We start from the raw sequence: 14,978 nt of genomic DNA on the forward strand, positions 1-14,978 counted from the left end.
AATAAAAGCTAAATCTTTCTACCAGTTACTATGGCTGCATAAAAAAATTACCCCAAAACGTGGTGGCAGAAAATAACCATTTCACAGCGTCATGGAATTCAAACAGGCTACATGGAGCAATACGGGTTTTCTCTGCTCTGTGATGTCTGAAGCCTTGGCTGGAAGGCTCCAAGGTGCTAAAATCATTTGCAGACACCGTCGCTCATAAGTCTGGTAGTGGATGTTTGGCTGTGGGCTAACACCTTCACTGGGAATGTTGACTAGAACACTTTCTTATGGCCTGTCCACATGGCCTGGGCTATCTCACAGCATGGTAGCTAGGTTCCAAGGACAAACATCTCAATAGAGGGAGAAGAGAGCCAGGTGGCAGCTGTTTCACCATTTGTGACCTAGCTTCTCAGAAGTCACTCTGTCACTTCCAGTTCTTCTGTCCCTTAGAAGCGAGTCACTAAACCCAGCCCATATTCAGTGCTGAGAATATAGAACTCACCTCTCATTGGAGGAATGTCAATGTCACATTGTAAGAAAAACGTAGGGGGGGCTGGCCCCGTGGCCGAGTGGTTAAGTTCATGCGCTCTGCAGCAGGCGGCCCAGTGTTTCGTTAGTTCGAATCCTGGGCGCGGACATGACACTGCTCATCAGACCACGCTGAGGCAGCGTCCCACATGCCACAACTAGAAGAACCCACAATGAAGAATACACAACTATGTACCGGGGGGCTTTGGGGAGAAAAAGGAAAAAATAAAATCTTAAAAAAAAAAAAAAAGAAAAGAAAAACGTAGGGATAGGATCTATTGGGAAATAAAATCTGCCATACTCTTTAATAATACGCTCCTGAAAAGAAGTGTAATCTACTCAATGTAAAGTTTGCAAAATAGAAATTCAGTGCATAAGCCACTACACAAGTAAAAATAATATAAAACAATTTCTGCAAAAACATGACAATGAATGAACAGGTATTTAAAAGCTGTATATATTCTGAGCACATTTTTTGTCTATGGGTTACATATTCAGTCAATCACTCATTTAGTTATTCATTCAGTAAAGAGAAATTTATGGTTGCCAAGTATTCTTTCAGGCTCTGGGATGCATAAGTAAGCAAGAAAAGACACATGGCACCTAGCCTTAACAAGAAAGAACAATTACAACAGAATCGTATAAATGTAATAAAAGGAGAAATAACAGTGTTATAGGAGCACAGCTTAGTGTCTCTCCGACTACCCAGATGTGTAAAGAGCCAGACTGTGATCTGTGGTTTTTAGGCATTAATAATAAACAACATGATCCAGAAAGAACGTATTTGTTGCCGGAAAGGAAATCACTCCATAAATGAAAGTAGATAGATATCAGAGAAAGACGTAGGTGATTTAAATAATCAACTACAGTAAAACAGGATAATTCAGTGGCAGAACTTACTTTCTCTTATCCTACCAACCTCCCTTCCCCGTCTCCAGTGCCCTAAACATTCACCACTGGAATAACCAGGTGGGGTAGAGTCAAGAATTTAGGTTATTATGCAACAACTTCAGGCAACTTTTTAAATCCTAAGGAGACTGGATATACTGCTTTTTAAAAATGACCCACATAATAATTTTAACTCTTTGCACATGACTATGCCCATGTCCAAATATTTTTACTAAATTTGTCGCCCCACGCTGTGTTTAATCAAAGTACAGAAAATGCAGTTTAACTTTACCCTGTCATTTCCAGAAACGTACATGTTCTCCAGTCACACTGACGTTAAGCTGGCGTTTTCTTTAGACCACTTTGAATGGAACCGGGTTTCTTGTTCCTAAGTCTTAATTATTTGAGATAACAGACCATGAAAGTAGCAACAATGTAACTATAGCTTTACAGGATGAAGTTGTATCCTTTCCTCAAGTTATGTAAAAGAGACGGGATGCTACCAGAGAACAGAACCAACAGCTGTTTAAGTTTTCCTTTCCAAGATAGTCTGTTGCTGGAAAAGGAGCTTGGCATCTTGTGAAATATCAGCTGGGAAGAAGCGACTCCTGCCATTTTGAACATGAGAACATACAGCAATTGCGATCAATATGTTATTTTCAGTGTAGCTAAAATCCGTTTGAGTGAACTAATGTTTTCTTTTTAAAAGTGAGAAAAATAGTTTGGGAAACGTCTTTCTGAAAACTCACCTGCTTAAAAATTAAGTGTAAATTTATTCCTGCTGTCTGGAATAGGGTTCCACCCCCTCCCGCCTCATCCTCCCTACACCCTGCATCTCTCCAACCTCACGTGAGCTCTGGTCATTATGTATTGTCATTTCATCTACGTTCAGTTCAGTTCCAACACTAGACCGTAAGCTCCATGAGGGCAGGGACGGGGTCCTACTATCCTTCTATACTGGTATCTCGCATTTAATGGACACCTGAAGAATGTCTGATGAAAGAAAGAGAGCAGAGGAAGAGAAGAAAGGGGGAGGAAGGAAAGGAGGGGAGGAAGAAGGAAGGAAAGAAGGAATGAAGGAAAGAAGGGAAGGAGGGAGGTATGGATGGATTTTGAAGATTGAAGCAAAATTATCAATGACAGAAACTAGGTCCTGAACAATATTTTAAAATTTAACTTTGATTTTTGTTTAGATTTGGTATCTGACTTTAATAGGAACTAGGAAGAAAGTCTCGTTTTCTCTCACGTATTTTTTTCCCCGGAACTACATGTGAAAGTAACATCCAATTTACAACGAACATGTGACATATTTAAGCCTTGCTGCCATTCATTGATGCCTCTAGGAAGTAAGGGCAGGATTACATTTTGAGATTTTTCTCACACATTCCTGTTTTCTCTGAATTTCCTCAGAATTTGTCACATGGGGAGTTAAAGGTAATCAAGAGGAGTCTCGCCCAAAACCGCCATACGTTTTATTACAATCTTTCTCAGAGCTCCAGTTAATATGTTTAACTGGGCCATCGTTAATCATCGCCATAAAAAGAGGTACCCTGAAAAGTAAGTTACTTTTTTATGGGCTTATATCACCATCACAGTATCACAGAGAGCTCAAAGGGATCTTGTGAAAGCAAAGGGACATTACCATCCAGGGGATGTGTTTGCATAGTAGTTAAAAAAAAGTACTCATACTTCGCAGACTCAAACTTTGTTCCTAGAAACTGTATGATTTCTTTGTTGATCTCTACTTGTTAAAGATAATATTCTCAACGCAAATATTATGGAATGATTTCTAAATAGAATTTACTCACACTGAAAGAAAAGCTTACATAACTATGTCTTCACATGAGGTTGACCTACTATGATATACTCTGACACAGAAATCTGAAAATAAGGTAACGTTCTTCCTGTTTTTTTTTTTTAATTGGAAATATGGATAAATTATCTGAATTTATATTTAAGAATTAAATGAAATTGGGCTTCCTCCATATTTGGGGGAGGAAAAATATCCTCCAATAAATATATAAGGACAAGTGGAACCTTTTAACCTTTCAAAGACTTGAAGCCAATAGAGATATTTGAGCTGACTTCTTTCTGACGGAAAAACATGCCAGTTCTGCTTACAAGTTTGCTGGTTTCAAAGGACCATTGCAAAATCTATCTGCCCTGACAGACCCCTACCTCAAGTGGAAAGCCAGTGTGATATCAAGAGAGTCATTAAAAGATGCTACTGACGATTTTACAGTGTATCGTGTGCTATTGGTGTAAGTGATTTTCATTGTCATCATTCTCTGAGGTAGTTCACACAAAGGGTACAATTTTAAAATCCAAATAACTATGAGAAAAGTTATATATAAAAGTTATCTATAAAATATTTAAATTCTGGAAGAATCTATTCTAGCTAGTAAATAGAAGAGTATAGAAGTTTCAAATTTTTCATCCACAATTTACATATGAATAACCTAAGGAAAGACAGCATATTAAGTTTCCTAAGAACAGTCTCATAGCATATGTTTTTTTTTAAATAATAAGCCATTGCTAAACAGAATGTGGCTAATGTTATTTGTTCTATTACACTGGTTCCTGTAAATTTGACTTCAAATCTTCTTAGGGAGATCTGACACATAATACTCTCTAAATCTTGTTATTCTGTGAATTGGGATCCAAGACAGAATTGAGCTCAAATATTAAATATGACTTTTATGGAAATATATCTTATATTCCAAAGGAAGGCAAAACAACATCAACTACCATAAGGCATAACGACTATCAAAAATCATATGCCTGAAGCTATGCCCAGTGAAGCCCTGTTCTGTGCTCAGGCGTGAGGGTCTGAGACCAAAGGACATTCTAAATAAATAAGAAAAGTCATAGACAGAAGAAACCTAGTAAACAAAATGGATTTTGCAATGTCACTTAAGTTTTTGTCTCTCAAAAGTGCCCTAAAGTTGCAAAGAGGAGGGATTGTGTTTTACGCAGCTCAAGTCCATATGGTCAGAATCATGGTGAGTGCCCTGTACAGATGTGTAATTAATTGCCAGACACATTAAATAGGTTGGAGGCATAGCATTCAAGTCATTTTGGTATTCTATCTGGTAGGATCTTGCGACTAGAACCAAGGACACTAATTTTATAATCTGTACACCTTGGGGACAACTCTTTATAAAATATACGAGGCAAATGCGATGGTCCAATTCACTGTGGATATGTGGCTAGGGTCTTATTTGAGGACTCTGATTTTGCATCGTTATAGAATTTTAAAATTTTGTTTAATTTATTTTTACATGCCAAAATAAAGTAAGCACTGATTTGCAAAGCCAACGTGAAAGAGAAAATTGGGTATTATCTTGCAAATTATGCTCTTTTGATGGCTAATTCCCATCTTTCTGGATAGTTGGTTCTCAATGATCCAGACTCTCTATATTGCAGCAGTTATGGTCATGATTGCTATCAGGGTAACTATGGCTCATTATAACCAAGCGAATTTAAATATATTTATTTGAATAATGAATCCATGGAAAGAAATACTCTGGATAGAGAATTTACTCAATTTGTAAATTAAATTTTAAGGAGGTAAAAAAATTTCTTGAGTATAAAAATATAAAGGGGCTGTGGCCGGCCCAGTAGTATAGTGGTTAAGTTCGCACGTTCTGATTCGGCGGCCCTGGCTTTGCCGGTTCAGATCCCAGGTGTGGACATGGCACCACTTGTCAAGACATGCTGTGGTAGGCATCCCACATATAAAGTGGAGGAAGATGGGCATGGATGTTAGCTCAGGCCAGTCTTTCTCAGCAAAAAGAGAAGGATTGGTGGCAGATGTTAGCTCAGGGCTAATCTTCTTCAAAAAATATATATATATAAAAGGGCCTTTATAACTGTAAAAGTTACATTTTTCCTATATGATCAAACATAGTGTGAGATCTGATTATAGTGTTTCCCAGCCAGGTGAGTAAGTATGATAAATAGGATCAACGTGTCTCCATTAGTACGTATAGCTTATCAATCAATTCTGTGGAGCACGCCAGACCTCCACTGGGCTCGAAGAAATTAAACGAGTCTATCCTGTTAACATTTTGTAGATAAAACTAAGGCACAGAGTCTTCACTAAAGGACCTGAAAGCACATGCAGAGAAAGGCTGTCCTTCCAGAGCCGGGACGACAAGTCCTAAATCACGCCTTGAATTATTACTAAATCCTGTTCCAGGCAGCTTCCTGTTTTCTTGTTACCATTCTTTATTTTAGATTGGGTTTGAAATATTTCTCACGTTGCTTTCAGTGATTTATTTTCTACTACAATTAGATATAGAGATTAAAATGTTTTACATTTTTGTATTTTCTGTGCCCATGGATAACATCTAGACAGACTCCCCCTTCCCACACTCTACACTTTAAGTAAATAGGACAGAATGGTCACAAAGAATTGAGCTGACCAAGAATGACATTAATATTCCAAGAAAAAACAAATGCTAGAGAGTTTTATTTTTTTTGTTGTTTTTCCCTTCCTTCAATACGCAGTCATTTAGCAAAGTAACAAAAAATTTTATTGGAAAAGTATAGCTTAGTGTTATCAGTATTATCACATATATTGCAGGCCAGAGAACAGAACAATAATTATCCTGCCAAGCAAAAGCCATAAATTGTAAGTATACTTCCAATTCTTCCCTATTTTGAAAGGTCTGTAAATTTCATGTGCTGGGATATCAAGGAGCAGAAATTCAGCAAACAGAAAGGTTGTCTGACTTTGGAAAGGCTTTGTCCAATATCATAAAGAACATTCTATTTTAAAAATTGTTAAATTCTTAAAAGCTTTTAAAACTATATCTTTAAACTCTGGTCTTCGGGCTCACAAGCTTCCACATAATGTAACTGTACAGAATCATGAATGACACAATTTAAAGCACACTGTGACATCATTTTACATGTGTATACATACTTCTGTAACTGAGCAAATGAATTAAACTAGATTAGCCTGTGATTGTGATTCACGGAATTAAGCTGTCTGAAAATTACGTAGTATTAAATAATCATTTTATATGAGAAAACCTGCTTTGAGCTACATAGTTTTATATATTACATGTAAGTGATGTAATGATACAGAATTCCATAATTTAAATCTTGAAACATATTCACAGTTTGATTTTTTTAAGTCTAGAGAGAGAAGACTAAGACCTACCTTTGAACATGATTTAGTATATGGTCATTTAAAAGTTTTTCCTAACTATGCAAGTAGCACTGGAATGCACAATGGTATGTTAAAAAAATAAAAGCAAAAGTTGCAATTATCTTTGCTCATGGGAGGCAGGAATAGTAGAGATAAATAAATATAATAGATAAGTCACAAAGGATGGACGGTAGATGAGTGGTAATGAATGTGGGTTTGTGGTAGTCTCTCTCTTGCTGTCTATATCTTTCAGTGAATGTATTAATGATTCCTGAATGCTGTTCCGGCTCTTACTATCCCTCTGGTTTACTTAATTAAGCTGGGAGGTCCAGGCTTTATAGATGCTCAATAAATATGTTAAATAAAACGAATATATAAAGCTAGAAAAACAAAGATATTGGATATTCCGCAAAAGAATATTCTCTATGACTGAACTGCAGTTGGAACAATTAATTGCACGAAGAGTCACATTAAGCAACTAAAAGCAAAAAGTAGAAATTTATATAAAAATTTGTTGAATTTAGTATGATGGAATCAGACCAAAAAATGTTGATTATTTTTTTCCAACTAATAGCTTTTTATGTTAAAGCATTATATCAACCTTGAATTTTGCTTATTATATTCAAGATACTCTCATAAAAGAAAGAATTTGACTTGATAAACTTTAAGGCTAATACAATTAGAAAACAATTTCTTCTTTTCTAAATAGACTTTACTAGATGAATCTCTAAAGAGCTAGGAGTTCTGTGTAAACAAATAACGGAAAAGGTCACTTACTTTATTACTGCTAGAACTTGGAGCTCTAGCAGGTCATTAAGCACAATGGCTGAATTTGGCTTAAAGATAAGTGACTTACTTTCAGTTCTCAGATATCCTGGCATTACCCTGTGGCTATCACTCAGACTGTACCCCTAAAGACTCATAGCACAATAAGATGCTTTTGGTTACTAAGGCAGAGTCTCTGGATGTCTCATATCTTAATGAGTCTCTTTTTATACTGTAATGGAAATGTACTTGCCAACACTCCTTTTAAAATTCCTAATTGTCCTTGGGTAAAGTACAAATACTTTCCCCAAGTTTTACCAAATGCCTTCCCAAGGCTCTGTAAGATCTGGCCCCTTCTTAATTATCCAGTGCATCTCAATCATCTCCAGCCCCATCCCACCTCAGCTTTCCTTCCAGCCACAGTAAACCACTTGCAATGGCACCAACATCCTATTCTCCTTGTCACCTCTAAGCATGTGCACGTGCTATTCTTTCTGTTTCAAATCACTACTCCTTCCTGCATTAGCTCCTTCAATTCACTAAAAACACTTATCTTTCAAATCTCAGATTAGACACATCCTTGTCTGCCATCAAATCTTCCATGATCAATAAGACTGGATGAAACACCTACCAAGGGTTTATAATGCTATATACCAATTGCCATTCTACCTGTCTGTTTCTCCCCACTAGACTGGGAGAATAGAATGTCTTATTTATTCTCAGCTATCCCCAATGCGTGGTATTTTGCCTCATATATATGGTAGATAATAAATACATGCTGATGAATGAAGTGAGTATAAGAAGAAAGACAAAGAACATATTAGATCATATTTTAAAACTACATTCACAACTGTGGTAGGCAGAATAGTGGCTTCTCCAAGATGTCCATGTCCTAATCCTTGGAACCTGGTAATAGGTCATGTGACAAAGGGAAATTAAGTATGCAGGTGGAATTAAAGATTGCTAATCAGCTGACCTTAAAATAGGGAGATTATTCTGGAATATCTAGGTGGGCTTATTATAATCACAAAGGCTCATAAAAGCAGAAGAAGGAAGCAGAAGAGGAGCTCAGAATGATGTGATATGAAAAGGACTCAAACTCCATGGCTGGCTTTGACGAGAGAGGAAGGGGCCACCAGCCAAGGAGTGTGGGAAGTCTCTAGTTTCTGGAAAAAAACAGGAAATGGATTTTCTCTTAGAGCCTTCAGAAATGAACACAGCCCTGCTGACACCTTGGTTTTAGCCCAGTGAGACCTGTCCCAGACTTCTGACCACACGGTAACAAATTTTTATTGTTTTAAGTCACTAAGTTGATGATGATTTATTATGATAGCAAATAGAAAAACTAACACAATGACCTTGGGGTATAGTAGAATTTCTTAACCCAAAAAGTGCTGACCATTAAGGAATATTTTAATAAATTTAATAACTTTTTTCCCCAGCTTTATTGAGATACTATTGACATATAACATTGTGCAAGTTTCAGCTGTACAATGCAATGATTTGATATAGGTATATATTGTGAAATAATTACCATAATAAGATTAGTTTATATATCCAACACTTCGTCTAATTACCTTTTTTTTTTTTGGAATTAAAACATTTAAGATTTACTGTCTTAGCAACTTTCAAGTATACAATACAGTATTAACTATAATCACCATGCTGTGTATTAGTTTCCCAGCTCGGACCAACATCTCCCCATTAATCAATGTAATAACTTTTTAAAAACTTCTGTTAATCAAAGAATTCATAAAGAAAGTGAAGACACAAATGAGAAACTCTAGAAGATATGTCCAAATCACATAAAATAAGAACAAAAGGCTTGGTTTAGAATATATAAAGTAGTCCTAAAACCACTAAGAGAAAGTAACCCAAAAGCAAAAGAAGCAAAAGGCTTGAACTTGTACTTCACAAAATAGGAAATCCAAACTGCAAAAAAAGTATATGAAAATGTGCTCAACTTCAATAGTAATCAGGGAATGAAAATTAAAATCACAGTGAGAACAGATTGGCAAATATAATCTGAAAATACCAAAAGCTGTTGAGTTTGGGGAGCAATGGAAACTCTTACAGACCACCAGTAGTGCCATTGGTACAATCATTTTGGAAAACACTTGGGTATTATCTACGCATACCCTCGTGACTCAGCAATTTCACTCTTAAATATATGCTCTAGAAAAACTCAGGCACGTGTACACAAATCTAGACCTAAACTGGAAGGAACCCATCAAGAGTAACTTGGATGAATAAACTACAGTATATTCACACAATGTACTACTATACATCAATGGGAAAAGAACGAACGGAGCTACACGCAGCAACATGGGTGAGTCTTACAAACATTTTAGTGAATAAAAGGATAGATACATTAAAATTCCATTTATATAAAATTCGAAACAGGCAATACGAAACATTGCCTAGTAATTCACAGGAAGACTAAAATATAAAGAAAAGAAAAACTAAAAGAATTATCATAAAATAGACGCTAGTTATCTCTAGTTAACAGGAAAGGTTTAGGTGATTGGGATGCTTCTGGATATGGTTAATGTACTGTTTCTTGAAATGAGTGTTTGCTTTATTATGAGTTAATAAAGTGAATATCTTTGCTGTGTGTGCCTTCAGTCTGTATCTTAATTTCACAATTGTCCTAGAAAAAACAAGAATAGCAGTTTGGTGGGATCATTAAGAACTAGATTCACAACACAGCTTTCATCCTCATTCTTCTTCCACATACTCAAAATCATTCATACTCAAAATCAATCACTCAAATCATCAGTGAGAAACTATTTTTGACAGAATAAATTCAACCTCCTTAATCTAGCATTTCAGGCCATCTATGATCTGGCCTAAAGCAACCATCCCAAGCTTGACTACATCCCTTCATACACCCTACAAGCCAGCCAAACCAAAGGACTTTCCATTCTTTGATTATATACTCAACTTTTCAAGACTATACCTATATTCATTTTATGGCTTCATCCCCTGCCTGTTTAAATACATCTTTCAAGCTACTGCTCAAACCACGCCTCCTTCATGAAGCCCTCTTGATTCCTATTCTGTGATTTTTGATTATTTAATTCTCATGTATTATTCCCATATTCATGTATTATTCCCGTGCTTTCTTAAAGTTGAAAAATATATAATGTCTAAAGTAAGATTTTTAATAATCTAGTTAGCAAATTTCACATTGCTTCCAGCAATCAAAAGTTGGCAAACCAATTTTTATTGCTATTTTTAAAGCCAGCAAGTATTCCAAACACTAAATCAATAGCACAACCAGCAAAACTTTCTCTTTTGCGGCCTGAGATTCTCTTGTGATCCCACAATTAAAATATCAGAGGAACAGTGAACCAGAAAGACTCAGATAATTTCAGAAAGAAACTTTCGTCCCCCAGCTGATGTTACTTTTCTGATTATATAGTAGCTTTATGAAGCCTCTTTCTCACCAGAAAGAGAGAACCACTCATTCTACACCATATTCCTTGAAAAGTAGGTTTGGAATGATTTCGGTCTTGTAGGTCATTTTGATAGAATTTGCTTTAAGCAAACATTTTAACGTCTGCTTACATTAGAAATGTTCCCTTGGAGATTTTATAGTTACATATTTTCCCTTTGCAAAATGTTTACCATTTTTTATGAAGTACTTTATACACACTACCAAACTAAGGGGATTTTTTTTTTTTTTACACCAGTATAAAGGTTTTCTGAGGCAATAGAGTATTTGTCATTATTATCATTATCATTTTCATTATTAGACTGGTGTAAAAAAAACGTGTAATGTCGCAGCAACTGGATCCTGTGAGCAAGTGTAGTAATTCATACCTAATACCTAATATCACGAGGACATAGTAGATGTTGAAATTAACCTCAGCCGTTCATCTTCTCTTTCGTTCCTTCTCTCTCTTTGGTTCCATCTTCCCCTTTATTCCTACTTTGCTTATTTAACTATTAATTACTACTCATCGTGTTGAATTTTCAAGGGTATATCAGTGCTCAAGGTAGCAGTTGATTGCAAACTGGCAAATAAATGACATGCTAGAATGAGAAAAGGACTTGTGCAGAAGTGAGTAAAATTATTTTTTGATTGAAAAACCACAAATTAACCCTGTTTGGGGACACCTCTACGACTTCCAAATTTTCCCCTCCGTCCTGAAACTTCTAAAGGACTTTGTCAAAAAAGAAAAGAAACCACAGGCTAGCATTTTTGTTTGCCAGAGTTATTTCTACTAAATCTGCATGATGACTTTAAACAGATCACTATGGGAAGGGATTTAACTCTCAGTCTTTATCTTGAGTCCAAATATATTTAAAATGATAACACATGGCGGTGTAGGGTTGCATGAAATAGGTGAAGGGAATTAAGAGGCACAAAGTTCCAGTTATAAAATAAATAAGTCACAGAGATGTAATGTACAGCATGGGGAATATACTCAATAATATTGTAAAAACTTTGAATGGACTAGACTTATTGTGGTGATTATTTCATAATGTATATAAATGTTGCATTGTACACTTGAAATTAACATAATAATGTATGTCAACCATACTTCAGTAAAAATAAATAAAATAAATAAAATGATAATACGTGAGCTTTAGTAACAATGATCAAAGATATAAATTTATCTATTTAAAAGGAATCGAGAACCAAATTAGAGGTACAGACAGTGAAAATGGATATGGAGCCAGACTTCGGATCTCCTGACTCCCAATCTACCGCCAACATTGTTCCTATTTTATCAGAGAATGGTAGCCAATAATTTTGCATTTTATATATACCTATAACTACCTGGAGATAGAATTCATATGTATACATGTATATGAATCGTTTCATATTTCCTAAAATGTAACACTTCTCTACTTTACCATAAAACCTTCACAAATTTCAGTTTCTTATTCTACATACTGAATGTTTCCAGGGAGACTAATAGAGATTTATAAAAGTAATTTTGGGATTCACAGATAAGAGAGTTTTGGAGGAGTCTGGCTGGGATGTTCTCATCGAGAAGCCAATGAGGAAGCATTCAGAGAGAAATTTACTTTGTGCTTAACCTATCAGTCAAGTCACTCAGAATTATCAAACCAGTTTGTACGTCCAAATTTAAATAACTCTAAATAAAACATAAAACTCTAATAGGAAGTTAAAAGCCAAAGTTCAAAACTCAGAAAAATGTTCTTTAGTTATCAGGTACATAATAACTGTATGTAAACAACAATCTCAAACTTTTCTAGAAAGAAAAAGTAGAAAGAAAATTAGTTTCTATCATCCTTAAAAAAATGCCTCTGAGGATGAAAATAATGACAAACATCCAGTGAGCTGGTTGTCTCTCCTGTACTTGCTTCCTGTGCTCATCGGCTGGCAGGCTGACTACTGGTGGGACCTGATTGGTGGATGTGTAAACCAACCAGCAGAGCTCTTTGTGAATAATATTAATAATATGAAAACATGGCAATTAATCTTAAGCCTCGAGTAATTAACCATAAATAGACCAGACTGTTCAATTTATTCAGACTTCAGGGAAAAAGAAGCCACAGACTGCAGTGTATTTAGGACATCAAGGGGTCCACCCGCAAAACATTTTTGCTTTTGAAAAAAAAAAGCTTGGCTAGTGCCTTGAAAAGAGTGTTTGACCAAAGTGTTTGAGTCAATGGCTTCCTGTAGACTGCCTCTACACAGGGGAGTGATACAGTAGCCAACTATGGAGCAATTTGCAAAAGATTTCAGTAGGCTGAACTCTATTGGGTAGTTTCTGTGCAATGTTTGAAAAAAGTGTTCATCTTGAAAATGTTTACCTTAAAACAAGAATTGCCTTCCTGTTTTATTTTGAAGTATGTTTTTCAGCTGTTAAAATGTCATTGCAGTCAATGTTTGCTTACCTAATTGGTTTTATAAAGCAAGTATTGTCCAGATGTTGCTTCAATGCTCTAAGCACTCCACAAAGTACTGGACATAAAAGCTTCTTTTGTACTGCAAATGTCATGTCTTTATTTCCGTGTGTAACATTGATATTAAGTAAAGATTTTAATATTAATGTACATCATCAAAGAGACTACTGTTATAAGACATTCTCAAGTCATCATAGGTTCTCATTAACTTAAATTTATGGGTGAACAATTATTCAATTCCTGTGATTTTCTCCAAGTAGTCTGTAAACTCAAAAATTTCGTTACAAAAGGAGAGCCTCTCACGTTTTAATAGATTCCTCTTTCACTTGAAGAACACTTATCTGATTTCAGCCAATTGTGATTTTATATTTTCCCTAAGCTTCTCGTATTTCCACTAAATTATTTTTCATTTCCACTTGTTAAGCCCTGTGGCTATGTCCTTTTCAAAGTTAAACATGTCCTGATACCTTTCTTCCCATTTCTATCACTCCTGGTTGGAATCCTTATCCTCTGCCTAAAGATTTTTAAATCCTTTTGAAATTGTTATTCAACCTACAGTCCCACTCTGTCCTACAAGTCTTAAAAACCTTCAGTTCCTCCCTTTGCCGAACAGACAGAATACAGCTCCATCAATTATTGCTCATCCATACATACCTCAAGCTCCAGCTAAAATAGAGAGTAAGCTACGGTGTCTCAAAGGATATATTCCACTTGCCTACTTTTTTGCTTCTGTTATTTCTCCCTACACAGAAGGCTTTCCACCCTTCTACTTATTTTTCCTTACCCATTGTAGACTTCGCAGAGGACTCCAGCATCCTGTGGGCTTTCATTTCTCTAATCTCAGAGCACTTCATCTGTTCTAGTTATTGTAGTCAGTTGTGTTTTGCCTTGCGAAATCCTTTCTGATGTATCTTGTGTTGGTGATTTTTTTGTGTTGTGTTCCTCTAAGTCCTGAGGTTCTGTGAAGAGTTTGGGTATAGTCTTCAACAAGAGTAGCTCTGCTGGAAGAGAATAAAGTTTAAAAACTGCTGACATATCTATTATTACTCAGCTCTTAAACTCATATTTAAGAACTAGAGAGAAAAGGTACCCAGTTTTTTCATTTTAAGGCGCATCCAAAGTGCCTTGCATGTAAGAGGGGATCAATAAATATTTAAATACCAGTTAAGTTTTACTTCTTGTGAGTTATTGAAAACATGAAAATCCTAAAAGAAAACATAAATAATTAATTTTTTAAAAGTACTTTTGCATCTCACATGAGAGTAGATCATGAAAGGGTTAAACAGTAAGTCCTTGACCTGTTAAGGAAAAATGTTTATTTACTTCAGCAGAAATATCATGTCATCCATGTTTCTACCTAATGGGAGAATTTATTTTTAGACTGGAACCCAAGCAGGATTTTCTTACCAAAAGAGGGCCAATTTAACTTTTCCTAACGATATCATAAACAGAGATCAGAAATGGGAAGAATCCTGAAATGTATACAACATTATAAACCAATTTTACCTCAATAAGAAAAAAAGAAAGAGAGAGAGAGAGAAAGAAAAAGAGAAAGAAAGAAGAAAGAAAGAAAAAGAAAGAAAGAAATGAGAACAATGTACTTGTGGTTATATATATATATATCTGGTCTTCATCCTGTTTCCTGGCACAGAGCTTCAAGAATCCTTGGAATTTCCTGAGTGATAAGGATAAGTGTCTTTGTTATGCTAATAAAGTTACTCCTAGTAGGCTCCTGAATAGCTTTAAGATGGACACTGGTCACCAG

Source organism: Equus quagga, chromosome 1 (genome assembly GCF_021613505.1).
Source record: "Equus quagga isolate Etosha38 chromosome 1, UCLA_HA_Equagga_1.0, whole genome shotgun sequence".
Taxonomy (NCBI): Eukaryota; Metazoa; Chordata; class Mammalia; order Perissodactyla; family Equidae; genus Equus; species Equus quagga.